We start from the raw sequence: 14,770 nt of genomic DNA on the forward strand, positions 1-14,770 counted from the left end.
CAAAGCACTCTAAAGATAAGCTCAACGAGCGCCGATAAGAACGTGTCTGAAACGCAACGTCGTAAGTGTGCTCGACAAATTTGCTACTTCGTATAGTTCGGTATATTATTTCGATAAATAAGAAGAATTTAAACCATTTTTAAAGTTTCAAAGTTTCGACGTTGGGAAATTTTTTTAAATTTATTCTCAAAATTCCGCTGACAATGAGTAAAAAATCGCTTCGGTGACACGCTTCTCGTCCAAACATTATCCCGTTAGTAGTGCACCGCGACTATCCGGTCTCATTAACATACGTTACTCTCATATGCATATCGCTACCATGGCATGTTATAGGTACGTGCATGAAAGGGCTCTCTGTGCGCGATGCATACGCACGTACGCGAAACAATAACGCGTAGACCCGCGATACATGGTGCCTCGTCCGACTGATAAAAAGTGCCGTTTATGCTTCCTGCGCCCGCCTTTTATGCGTGACGGCCGGTTTCACGCACGTACACGCACGTGGAACACGACATGCATTTTCTTCGTGGGACAGTGGACCGACTTTTGGTCTCGTCACGACGACGAAGTTCGCGTGCTCGTAATTCGGGGCGGAAATTGGTATATTTGATATACGTTAATGTTAAATCAATGTTACTCATACTATATACTATAAAATGAACTAAAATTAATTATTTTAATTATGCACACGTTTGTAACAAGCCGAGAATATTATATTGTGTTATGATTACATATAGCAATAAAAGCAGGATAAAAATTAAATCGACTTACGCTGTTAAACTTTTTAAATGACACGCATGTGCAGAAGCATAGCTATTAATTGAGATGGAATGATTTTTGGTATACGTCGTTGATGAAACGTGTGCATGTGTGCGCAGTGATTCACGAGTTCACGCTTGTCTGCTTGGACATACAATTTATTCTTTCCTCGTCCTCGCTTCCTTTTGCGACAAATATCGCGCGGTCGGCTATCCTTTCTTCGTTCTGCGTTCGGGGAAAAAATTGCATGTCGGATTGGTGCGGAACAGAACTGCGGTGCGGCGAGATCGAGCCGCGTGAACAATAACGGAATGGAATAAAAAAAAACAGAGAGACGAAGCTCTGCACGAGCGACAGCAACCGGCAGCTGGGTCGCGTTTAGCGCGTTCGGCGATGCGCGAAACGCGTCTTGTGGCATTCTTATAGGCACGTTAGGGACTCATTCCGGACCCGAACGGGAGCACAATAATGGCCCTGTACAGGTCTCGGTACTGTTTCGTCGTCGAATGCGGCTTTAATGCGATCAATTTCGCGATTCAGCTTGTTTTTTTATTTCAAGTTATATAAGGTTTATCTTATCGTATCTGTTTATTTAAATTTATATATCTTTGCATTGTGAGGAAATGAGTTTTTTTTCGCATGATCCCGATGAGAATCCCTGTTCAGCAACGAAAAAGACAAGTAAAGGAAAGGCTAATCATGCTCGCGAGAAGTAAAAATGACGCGCGGAGAGATGTTACAGGTATTCACTCTGGCGGTTCCCTGTCGGTCGGGCATTCAGGGCGAAAATTAATTAAAAAGTAATTACTGATGGTGCGCGATATGCTCTTAAATTAGTTTTCAATTTGCGTGCTCAGCCGCGAGATTGATATTGACGTAAGTACGAATTACTCTTCGTGGCTTTGAAGTCAGGTTTTCCGATCGATAACACGAAACCGCGTTCCTTCTACTCCGCCTTGCTTTTCAGCTTGCGAAACCTTACCTACGGTGCCCTAAAGGTCCATATATCTTGCGCGTGAGGGCGCCTTAACGACTTACCCGCCAGTCGATCCTTAATTTACTTTCGAGACTGGTTCCTGGAAGCTTTCGCGGCATAATTAATAAACGGGCGCCGACTACGATTGCTAATTGCAGATTAATTAATCGCGTGGCCGAAATTTAATAAGCCGACCGTAATTGATACGTGCCGACATTCACGCTCGTTCAATAATTACTAATTATATAGCTAATTAGTTTGACCATTGACGCACCATGTTAAGCAACGTCATTATATTTGAGAAAAATTGTATTTTGGCTAAGATATGCTTACATGAAAAATAAGGAATTTTAACTAATGATCATTATCAGTGATAATGAACGCAACATTATATATCTTTAAATTCTGCTGTTTAAATAAATTTATAATATCGTGTATAATAAGATTTAGTGATTTTCGTACGAAAAAAATTATTTTTCCATTTCTAAAAAAGGTGTGTTAAGATGGTTTTATCGCGAAACGCCTAGTCACTAGTACGAGTATTACGTTGTCGTATAATTGCGTACGAACAGTCTGTGTTTTGTGCTAAAGTGGCTGTGAAAACATTAATCTTAAAGTTAGCGCTGCCATTGTTTTTTCTGAAACGGCTGGAGCAAAAATCGGGATGGGTTGATGTAATAATTAGCGAATTAATAGGAGATAATTCCTATACAAGTCCCATTTGGTTGTGCCGAAGTAGTTGACAGACGCAACAAAATCTTATAGTAATAGAAAAAAGTGCATGAAACAAAACTGCATATTAAAATAGCGATTCGCATATGTTCCTACGAAATTTCATCATTTATGATGAAAGCACCGTAAAATCGGTAAAATAACACTTTATTGCAGCAGAATCGATTGCAGAATCCCTCGTGGAGAAACAATTTTGCCGATTATATAGAATATTCGAAGCCATACATTGTCCTCCCAGGAATGTTTTATTGCAGAGGAGGAGAAGCCTCCTCGCGAATTGAGCTTTTTCACGCGAGCTTATTACCCATGCCATCGAAGGTAGACAGTATTTCGAGATCGAGAGAGAACTAAAGGGTAGAGGAAAACGAGAGATGAAGGGCGAGCACTATAGCGAGAGGGAGATAATTTTAGCGAGTCACCCGCGTGATAATACTCCTTCGCGTTTCTCACGTCTCCGCTGGTACGATTATAGCTACCACGTGGTGCTATTAAAGCTTCATGAAAAGAGAAGCTCCGTGGGATGTGCAACGGGCGGAAGGCAGAGACGTCGTGGTTCTCTCGTGCGAGTAAATTACCCGCCGTAGGCGCCACGCTGCCATAAAGCACCGCGCAAATTAAGTAGCCACGAAAGGAGGAATATCATCGTTAGCGGCAGAAAGAAAGTCCGCCTTCGTGTCGCCGTCGGGAGAAATGCCGGGGAAAAGTACTCGTACCTACAACGGGTAGTTCCATGATCTCAGTTATGCGCTTCGGCTTTAGTATGAAGTTGAACTCGAAATAATGATGATTTCTCATTTTTAATATACTAAACTGTCAAGGATCTCAGAGATTGTTCCTGCACTTGTACTTTTTGGCGCTAATAACAATTTTTAATCTCTTATTTGTATATATAATATGTATATATTGCTTCTTCCGGTTGAACGGAGCATTTCTGCACCTTGAATCTCAGCAAACTATTTTTTTTTACTGTCAGAGATCTCAGAGATTGTTCATGTACTTATACTTTTTGACACAAAAACGTGAGAAGGACGAATAATAATTTTTATTCACACTAGCATTATAGACGCGCGCTTTGCATCCGCTATCGAGACAACCAATCGACCTCGCAGAAAAGAGATAACAATACTTCGAAAGTTGCACGTATCGATGTCATGCCTTTTTTTAGAAAGGAAAAGTTACAAGCAATCTATTAAAGATAGGATATTATTAAAAATAAAAAGGGTGAAAATAAAACGTGGAAATGAAAATTTGTTTATTAGCAATATTTTGTAATTTTATTCATATCCGCGCGAATGCCTCACTTCATTGACGTTTTTACGTAAAAGTAAATTTACATGTCTTTGATGATAAGTGCAAATTATGCTAGCCTAACATCGCGGCGTCTCCAACTCTAGTGTCCAGCCCGCGAAGCGAGAGGTGCTTGATTAGCATGTTTTGCGCGTGATCGTTTAATCTGTTTTTGCGCTGCACATAAAGCACTACGCGAATTAAGTAGTCGGGAATGGAGGCACGGCGTCGTTAGCGCGAATATACCGAAAGAAAGCGCGCGGCGTTCGGTGTCGCCGAGAGAGAAAGAGAGAGGGAGAAAACGGCGCCGATCGTAATTTTCGTGGAAATTATTATCGCCAGCAACGGCGGCGACTAGTGCCCCGTAAATTATCGTCCGGACGTTTAATTTTTATATCGTCTAATTATTATTTGGCAATTAAATTTTATTCGTCATTATGCATGCACGCCCCCGGAACACGTCTGTCTTAGGTGCACCGGGTGTCGTAAAAGGGCCGAAGGGGAATGTCGTTAAGTACCGAAGGTAATGAATACCGCAAAGAGTTTCCCCTCGGTGTGATATCAGTGATTCGCGGTATCCTGGCGTTTTAATGCCGACCTGACTTTAATGATGTCGTGAAAAACCAAGTAACTCACGTGTAACGAAGGCAAAATAGCCGCGTATGTAGGTTTCAGTGTAGCCGACGAAAGTCGTCAATATGTAACGATTCCCGGATCGGGATTAGCATTTAATGCGGCATGCGAAGCGTAATGTGTGACTGCCCATAGACTTCCATATGGAAGTCTATGTGACTGCCTAACGAAACACGTTCCCATATTTGAATTGCGTTGATTTGATTTAACAAATGATATGTAACGAATGGTATTTATTCGCGTTTCACGACAGTTTAAGATGCCTCTTCAGAGACATTAATTATCGTATGTTCTACACGGTGATTTAAATCATGTTTGAACGACAACGTCGGCACGGTGCTGATAGTAGTTAAAATGGACATAGAGCAACGTGACGTTGCATAGTACGCTATCGCTGTCATCAAACATCCTCTATATAGCATTGTATCGTATTTTCAAGCGGCGTTGCAGCACGTGGCAGCATGCGTGACGTACAGTCTGCGATAATACAGATATCGCATTGCGCAATCGTTAGCAATTTTATAAAATTTACGCGCACTTCACGTTTTCATGTATGACTCGGACACGTGTGTCTAAGCCGTTTCTATACTTCTGCGTTAAGATACGAAAGATAGAAGATCGCGAAATAATCTTTTTTCTTTATATAACAACTTAATACATGTCAATGACGCCAATTCGTATAACTTTATACGCGCACGCGACCGCCCAAGGCCCGTCATCTCGGAATTCCGCGCTTAGCGCACGCTTCGGGACTTTCGTCTTCTTCGTATTGCGCTCGTTTGTGTCTTCTCTCTCTCTCTCTCTCTCTCTCTCTCTCTCTCTCTCTCAGCCGCCGGCACTAACTGCCGCGCAAACTCAGCCCACCTTCCACGTTAATAATGACACAGGTAAACGGAGAATCGACGTGCGAGCGCATGCCGCATGCGTGCAGCGTGAAGTACGGGGCGCGTGACCAGACTGAGCAAATTTACTTTCGGACTCGGAGGATCGCGGGGAGAACGTGCGAGGGTTCAATGTAAATTAACGAGTTTCTCGGTTCCGATCCTGAGAAAACTCTCGGTCGGGAGGACCTTGTTGGGGAAAAAATGTAGCAAACACCTTGTCGACCGTGCTAAGACAACGATTGCGCACTCTTAACGGTTTTTATCTCATCGAGCGTTTTTAAATTTCGTTTGCGATCGTTTCGTATCATTAAATGTTCAATTGATTGATAGCAGCGCTGTTTTCATAACGCGTACAAGATTCTTACAGACGTCAAACACGACTGATAATATATGTATATCAGAAGATCCGTGCGCCATACACGCGTCTCGTGTCGCGCTTGCCAATATATCGGCACTTTTTATCTCGATCCAACGATAGGCTCACGCGTTACGCATCTTCGCGATGAATATCAAGATAACGCTATCAATGTCACCCGACTCCTCGATCAAGAATCCGCGGGTGCTCCGCTGAGACGTGATTCCACTCGCGAGAACACGAAACCGATCGTGCGCGTAATTTCATTCTTCCTTCAGGTATATTTTTGAGTAAGCCGTCATGAGAGAGATTTCAGCGCAAAACAAAAAGTCGTCTTGGTTTTAAAAAAGATGTAGACAGGCAATCGCGTCACGCAGATGAATTTCTGAATTACGATTATCTCGATATTGATGTCGCGGATACCGAAGTATACGTCCACGTTTATGGTAGCTTCGACTATTGAAGAAGCTGCTGCATCGGTTGGGACATCGGTTGAGGAAATAAAACGAGGCGCTTATCGGCACGGCGTGTCCACAATGCCCGGCTTTATTAGCACGGCGATAACCCGGAGGCGTGTTGTCGCTTAATGGTTTAACGAGCGCCGCCGTGCGGCTACGTATCGCCTCACCGTGGCCCAAATTTTGTTTTGCTTTGCGCGATGCGTGTAACGCGACAATCTTCGTGGGAGGTTTCTTGAGAAGCACTCTTATCACATTTTGTTCCATGTTACCTATAATAATAAAAATAGAACGCGCGCTATCGTTAAGTCAGTGCGCAATTTATTGCTTGCGGAAATTTATAATGATTTATACGAAAGCTGAATTAACAAGTCTAATCCATAATCTTAACAAGTGACTTCTAGAAATATTTAGAATTTTATGTTTTTCCGTTATTATTATTATTATTATTATTATTATTATTTACATTGCACTCTTGCAATGTGTTTTTTTCTTGTATGATATTATTAAATATCATCAGATATTTATAATGTATGAATACTCAATATATTTAGATTTATAGCGTTTTAATATCGATTCAACACACAACTGCCGTTATTATTCGGTGGATAAACCGTATCTGCGTCTCTTTGTCGAGCGACCGGTCAGTGCGGCAAAGTTTCCGTACGTTTTGCGATTGTACGCGCGAGCTTCCACGCGGGTTTCATAATCATCGGCGTTATCCCTGAGCATTGACGTACCGCCATAAATTACGTGGCAACGAGTGAGACGCGCGATCATATTAACGAGATTCCCCCGTAAACAATCTTAACGAGGCGTTCAAAGTCCGTGGAGGGTGTCACGTGCCGGTTCGCGGCTAATCGAGCGATATTGATAACGCGCGGCGGCGGCGGCGGTGGCGGCGGCATGGACCGTCTGAGTGCGCCGTTAATCATTATCGGCTTAATTGCCATTCTCCCCTGGGGATCGTGGCGTAAGAGGTCGGACGGGTCGTGGAACTTGGACGCGAATCACGAAAGAGTTGGCAGATTCCGCGTACGCGTCGGCTGCGGCCCGACGCCGACGGGTTATCGGCATCGAGGAAGCGCGGCATGAAAAGCGTGATATTTTTCGTCGCGGGCGCGCTCGTACGCCGCAATGTTCGACGCCGCGTGTGATTTTGCAAAATTACGTTTACGCCAATATAACGCTCGCTGAGCTTCTACTATGACCGTTGGACCGCCGGAGCATTTAACTTTGCATGCGAATAATTGCTGGAGCACTCATGGTTTAAAGAGCACTCGCAAAGCAATTTTTTTTTTGCGGATGGCATTACGCAACGACCATCATTTAACGCTGGAAAATTTTCTTCGCGCCAACGATGTCTGCAGTTTCGCAATGATGCAACTGCGCGTTATCAGTTACCAGCTATCTGAATAATGAGCGAGTTTTTCCTTTACTGATAACCAACATTGATACATATTTAACATTACACATATTAATAACTTATATATATATATATTTTTTTTTTTATATTATATACGTTTATTTTTCGTATTATTCGTATTATAATACGCGATAGTAAGATATTTTTGAATGTAATTAATTCGATTATTAATTATCGATATCACCGCATTATAAAAATTTCGATTTTGTGCATGTTCATTTGGAGCTTAATTTTTAAAATTTTCCAATCTCAACGATTGGAATATTTTATTGGATTATTTTATTTATGCACCTTCGTGAAAGATCGATTCATTCGCAGGTATTATTATGTTAATGTAGCACATTTACGCAAAATGCGTTTCACTGATGGACAAAACAACGAAATCCTTGAGGTAGGTTATGACTTATACAAGTTTAACACAATTAGTTGTACATGTTATCAAATAATTACATGTCATTTGCGTTATTTTTCATACTTTGCGATTACATTACAATTTTATCTTTCGATTATTTTCGCCTGCCAGTAAAATTCCACTATATTTTTCCTTTTTTTTTTATATATATATAATGCGTCTTTGGCGCATTTTTCTCTCGCGCCTATTCGCGTGACCATTGCTGCTGCGTAACATCCGCGTGATCCCGAGTGCCTACTCCCACGATTCCGACTTCCGCAGATACTCTCACTCGTTTTTAGGCTGCGCAGTTTCACCGTTCGTCCGTGACAGTTCGGTAAATTACGTAAGATGCATATTTTGTTCTCGTTACGTTAAGGATTGCCAAGTTATTTGGGAAATATTTTTCGCGTCTCTCCTTCAAAAAGTTTTTCACCGTATTGGCGCGAGTTTTACGTTTCTTATTGCGCAATATTCGTTGATGATTCAAGTGCTCGTTTGGTCTCGCGATACATATACATATGTATACGTACCCTGCAGTGAGTGTATGTGCCTTAACTATGCAACTTTGTTAGTGAGTCAGCGAGCAAAGTGCGTCTACAATTTTTATAAATTGCTTTCTTCGTTAAATTGGGTAAAATTGTACATATTTTGCCAAATTTTCGAAATCTACCAATTTGAAGTACACTTGTAACTAAAACTGCTTAACAAAATATACATATGTCGAACTGTTTTTTTTTGTAATTATTGTCTAGACAACATGACTAGACAATATAATTATGACATGGCATTGAAGGGAATGACAGACAGAATTAGTGCATTTTTTAAAATTAAATAATTAATAAGTTCTTTATATTTAATAATTTAAACAATATTGTTTTTTGTTTTCGACAAAAGATGTCTGAGTACAAGTGGTTTCTCTTACCGGAGTTCCGCGTACTCTTATTTACGTTCTGATATTGTTCGTGTCACACAGTTATCCGCCGGAAGTATCGTAACGACACGTCTCCCATTCACATACGCGTCTAGTGTTTCATGAGAACTGTGACGCCGCGGAAAAGGGTCATGTGAACGTGTCACGGGCATCCACCGTATACTTGCGTTATGAATCCGAGCTCGTGGGACGTTGACCGAGTCGAATAAATTATCGCAAGCGATCGAATTCGTCATTTCACTTTCGACGTAGCCGCGACACTTCTCGCATTTCAATAACAGATTGACCTGGATTAAGCATATAAATTTTATTCTTAACTGATAATTTACAGCTAGTATTGTTGTTAGGCATATTTATGCAACACTTAGACAAAACTTCGTCTTATTAGTGTTCTAAATGTATCTAATTATATCAAAATATTGCTAAAATATAATAATTTTATTGTTATTTCTTTTTCATGTGAAAAATTGTATCTAAAAAAAGAACACACAACGCGAGCAGAGAAGTATTTCGATTCGATGTATGATTTTTTAATTATGCTGAAATTTTACATTATATACTTTATACATACGCAACGCAAATGAATCATCGGAATGAAAAACTACACCGTGCACGGCACGTTCGATGCGTTTCTCTTATACAACAAAAGAAAAATTGAAATGATTTACGCTTTACATGTTCAGACACATGCAGTTGGATTTAAAGCAATTATTTTCCATTATCCGCGAAGGTGATCGATTGAAAGACGAGAGAGCCGCGTTGTTTTGCGGTCGTTCGTACGGAACGTGTACAATATTCCTCGCGCGTGAATTTCCCGCGAGTCATTCATAATGCCTTCCTGTATTTTCTACGACAAGGATAACTTCTTCTGCTCGTTACGTCGTCCCGAGAATTACCCGCGAATATCTGTGTGTCGCCGAAGGAGATGCGCCGAGCGTCTCGTAAATATGTATCTTTCTTCCCTTCGCTCTGTCTACGTTAATTAGGGATTGCGACGCTTCTATTTTAACTTTAAGGACACACGTTAACGAAGTTCCGGGAATGGACGGGCGGCGTCGTAATGACTACGACTGGTATAACAAGGCGAAGGCGTCTCCGTGGGAGAACCGCGCGCGACGCACGCCGCGATCCCCACCGCGGTGCATGCGGCTGTACTTACGCGACGGTCTGCATCTCTCGTCTAAACCCCGTTCCCATCCACGCGCGTTAATTCACTCAATTTGATATAAGTTGAAATTGTAAAAATATGAGAGAGCCAAGAACATCTCGTATAATTTTATATATTTTTTTAAGAATAAAAGTTAATATTATTTTGTTTAGTTGAGTGAAATTTGCATTATTTTTTTATGGTAAGCACTTGACTTCGCAAGTACATATATTTTCACGAACTTCTACGAGCACCCTTGAAACCTTGAAGTTATCGCACGCGCCGTTATTGAAATCTTCTCCGTCGTGTTGCCGCGCGTGATGCTCGGTGCAAAAGTCATCGAGCGCCGCTCGTTCACGCACGCGAATTTGAACGCGCGTGGAATCATTTCGCCGCGTGAGAGCCGTCGCGCGATCAAGTAACGCGATCCAAAAGTCCCTCTCACTGCGTCTCTAGATAACCTTATATTTTTTTTTACGCTGATATAACGGCGATTAGTAAGCGGGCGCCTGTTGCAGCGGGCGCTGCCAATTAAGCATGGCTACGCGGGTAGAACCGCCGAGAGATCTCCGCGATCTCCCACGGTTGCAGGAAGGAGGACTACGGTCTGTCGTGAAACAGGAAGTCTGGGAAGCACACGGCCCGGTAACGCGCGTCGCACAATAGCCGCGAGAACGTGAGTCGCATAAGCCGTATCGGCGTGCGATGCAACGTTTGTGTACGCGGGTACACAATATTTTTCGATGCTTATCGTATCATGCTAATTACAGGATTAAGGACTCTGTGTGTTAATTTTACAATTCAATCATCAATTATCCGATTGGTCGTAATTTTTAAATTGGAATCTCTCTGTGCAGCGTCTACATTGGAATTATAGATTATCGTTGTCTGTCGAGTTATTTTTACTCGCGGTCGGAAAGAAGAAAGACGAAAAGAGGGAGAAAGGATCGTGTAGGGTGCGAGAGTGTTCCTTCCCGCCGCTGTCCACACGGCGATGTAATCCAGAAATCAGATTAAATGTCGGATATCCTGCACGGGGGACGTCTCCCTTCCTTCGCAGTTTGTGAACGGCAGGAAGCTCCAGTCATTACCTCGCTCGGCAGACCCCTCGCGCGCATCCTCCACGATACACTCCGATACACACACTCAAAGGCACCCCGCGCCACGCCGCGCCGATGTGCATCGACGTACGCCTGCATTCACGAATTCAATTGAAGGCCTGGGACGCAACAACCGAGCAAAACAGTGACGCATATTCCATTAAGCATAGTCGGCAGAGCTCGAAGCTGCAGAGTCATCACGAATTAAAATGTTTACGTAACGTTGAAACTTTTGCGACTAGATCTAAATTTTGTTTGTAAACTTAATTTTCGTTATTGAGAAATGAAATACAACTCTTTAAACGTGTAATGTTTCGCTCAAGTAACAATTGTGACTCATATTTAATTATGAGTAATGATGTTCGCTGTGTAAATATCTGTCCTGCTAAAGAAAACACTTCTCGCCGGAAAGATTCTTGCAAACAGGTTCTTAATTTCTCTCCCTCTGTTAGCTACTTTTAGCCACTAATCGTGCACACAGGAATTTCCGCCTTTTCCCGCATCATCAGTCAAACGTGGCACGTCTCGTCGTGCCCGAGTCTCCTGTGTCGATTAGTCACCCGCCTAATTTCTGACGAGATCCCTATTTAGAGCGCCGGCTGGCAAAAAGTCCGGGAAACAATTACGCGCGATTAACCGTGTACATTTGAGGTTGCCACGCGGCCGTGCAGTATTTTTCATTCTTATGCCGGGCTGCACGCTGTACCGTGACGGCGATAATGAGTCACCGTACCCCCTCACGCAACGCGACACGCTAAATAACCATTATTTTTCTACTATCGTTTGTCGAATGAGCTTCTATTTTACACGACCAATGCCAATGGAAAAATTGTTTGCAAAATAAGGAAAAGAAGGCTTTTTTACGTTTAGAATAGTAAAACATTTAATTTTTGTAAGAAAGAAAAAGGAAATAATGAAAAGTTGGAGAATATTTTTTGATCTGTATAAAATATACATAAAAACAAAATGTACGATATATATTGCAATATTCTTTCTTTTTTCTTATTTTTATTTATTTAGCAACAATTTTGTGTTTATTTGTTTAAAAGGCTTTTGTTTGTTTTTAATAATTATTAATCGTGATGGATATATTATAAATAAATTGACGCTGTGTATATAAATAAACAGGTTTTGCTTGTAATATGTAAATACATATTTAGATAAGCGCAAGCAAAATATATTGATTATCTGATAATTATTTAGACTTTACATTTATTTTATCAAATCTAAATAATTTTGAATTAATTTGTTTTTTTATTTATATATTTTTTTAACGATAAGAAATAAAAAATTTACAATTTATGCATCGAGTTATAAAGAATCTAATTACATATTACTATATTTATCGTAGATAGAAAATTTTCATGACTCTACTTCGGGAGCTATTTTTCCCATTAGCAAACCGAAACTTGTAGCATCCCCATCTCTCGTGTGTATTCCGTTTTCCTTTTCGCCTCGTTCATTTGTCAGGAAATCCGTTTAAGCATGGCGACACAACGGCGACACGGTGACACTCGACTTTAATTTTTCAAGCTTTGGACCCTGCGCGATCGCGTCGATGTTTTTCTTCCCGTCCGCCAGCTTCCCGTATTTCTGGAGCCGCGTAATTATTCCGAGTTGCCTGTTCTCGGAGCCTGGGCTTGCGTCATTTGTCAGGATGAAGGTCCTTCCTGACTCTTGCGTGACGACTGACGGAGAGAGTATTCCGATGTATATCACAGGATATTCTTTGAGGTTTTAAAATTATCATTAATTATTTTAAATTGTCCAATTTCGACTACTTGTAACTTTAGTATACCGATTGAATTTGATATTATATATTATAAATTTGAATTATATATATAATTATAACATCTTGATTGTCATTTTTTTAAATGATTATGTAGAATCTGTTAATTTATTGCATTGTTGTAAATGGTACATTAACCATTTTTGTCATTAATTTCGTCATTTTTCTTAATCTGGAAGCAGTTAAAAACGCCCGTATATTTCTTTTCTTTTTTTTTTGAAAATAATTATTACATTTCTATTCATCGGTTTTCTCAGAAAAAATCTGGGCTCTCATCTCGGTTGAAGATTTGTGGTCGCTTGCAAGATAATTAGTCATCATAATCCAGAATCCGGTCATGAATAGACGAATCTCTTAGACTCACGAAGTCCTCGCGCGTGTGGTAGGACCACCGTGCACGATAATTTCGTAGTTTTCGGTTTCGTGTTTCGTTTTCGCCAGGATAACGGCTGGGTCGTCATTACTTCTCCGCGCCTTCGAAAGCGATCCGCGGTCGTTAGACGTTACATTTTGCCTCGTAAAAATTGCCGGCAAAAAATCAATATTCCGCGGGGCCACGGTGAATTGAGATGCAAGATAGTTGACGGCGATTAGACCCAACAGGTGTGGGCCGAATCGTGAGTGTGGCTAATCTATAATTGTGCGAAATTGTGACGCCCCGAGCACCGAGACCGTCACGTTCGTGGATCTTGTGTGAGGATGGGCCCGCATTTAAAGGTACAACGACACCGACCACCTGCAACCTCCTCTCTCACGCGCCCGCCTTCGTTATTTTTTTTTACATTTTTCGCGCTACGCGGCATTACGCTTTCTGCCTTACGAGCGCAAAAGGCTGAAAATGCACACGTTCGTCTGTTGCATCGGCAAACTCGGACGATCATATGTTTCTTTTAAATAAAAACTTCTCTTTTTTCTTTCATTTGTTATTATTATTTAAAATAATTAAAAAATCATTAAATTTGAAAAAATTACGTAATGATATTTTAGAAAAAATAAAGTAAAAAGAACTAAATATATAAAAAAACTTTTAATATATACGCAATATATGTAAAATTAATATATGTAAAAAGTAATTTAAAAGAAACTATTTTTTTAAATATTTACGTGTAGATAAGATCTGAGTTATTGTAAAACTCTTGAAAATTGCATCGTCCTTTAAATATAGAGGTAGTCTTTGTCAGGTAGGATCGATAGCTTCCTAGAGTTCCTTCCGGCAGCAATTCGTGTGGTCCTCCATTTCGGCACCTGTCCGGCGGGACAAATTACCGGTGAGAAATATAGCGGAGACGATAATGCTGGTTAAAAGGAAATTAGGGTCGATGTAATTCTGAACAAGAGCCGAAGGCAGAGAGGATCCGCTACGTGGGGCGCATGTGGCGACCCTCTGGCCTCAAGGACCAGTGGATAATCCGCTGTCATTGAGGAACATAATGGGCCACCCGTGAAGACTTCCTTCGACTACGAGACGCGATCGCTTCGACGAAATTGAGAAATTTTTCGTCGGCACCGTGCAAAATCGCGCATCATTCGCGGTTAACGCTGCAAATCCGGTAATGACTATACTGTGTCGTCGCAATAACGTGGTGTAGGCGCACCCCTATTACCGCACGAACGTTAGATTATTATCGTCATTTATTATCTCCTTTTATATCTATATACAGGCACAGACTGTAATCTTTCTTGCCGGGTATCTCCATTCTAGATTACACCCACAATTTTAACGTTATCTTGGCTAGCGATTAGCTATTCCGTTTTGGAATACACACCAAGTTAAGCGCGATAGTCCGCGCTTAGGGCGTTAACGACCGTTAGTGCAAGCAAACGCTAAGATTAACGAGGTTGCGTTGCTGAATATGTTTAACGAGCGACTGCTTCGGTGTTAGGTGGCAAATAAAGAGA

The 14,770-nt window shown here is 41.2% G+C and overlaps 1 long non-coding RNA gene across 1 annotated transcript; it reads left to right on the forward strand.

The window, feature by feature from the left end:
* Nucleotides 1–12,402: 12,402 nt before the first annotated feature.
* LOC105455499 lies at nt 12,403–13,790 on the forward strand. The gene is made up of 2 exons (XR_975121.1): nt 12,403–12,816; nt 13,129–13,790. It is a non-coding gene; the product is annotated as an uncharacterized LOC105455499 (long non-coding RNA).
* The last annotated feature ends 980 nt before the right edge of the window (nt 13,791–14,770 follow it).

The sequence above is a fragment of the Wasmannia auropunctata genome, unplaced genomic scaffold (assembly GCF_000956235.1).
Source record: "Wasmannia auropunctata unplaced genomic scaffold, wasmannia.A_1.0 LD336106.1, whole genome shotgun sequence".
NCBI classification, from domain to species: Eukaryota; Metazoa; Arthropoda; class Insecta; order Hymenoptera; family Formicidae; genus Wasmannia; species Wasmannia auropunctata.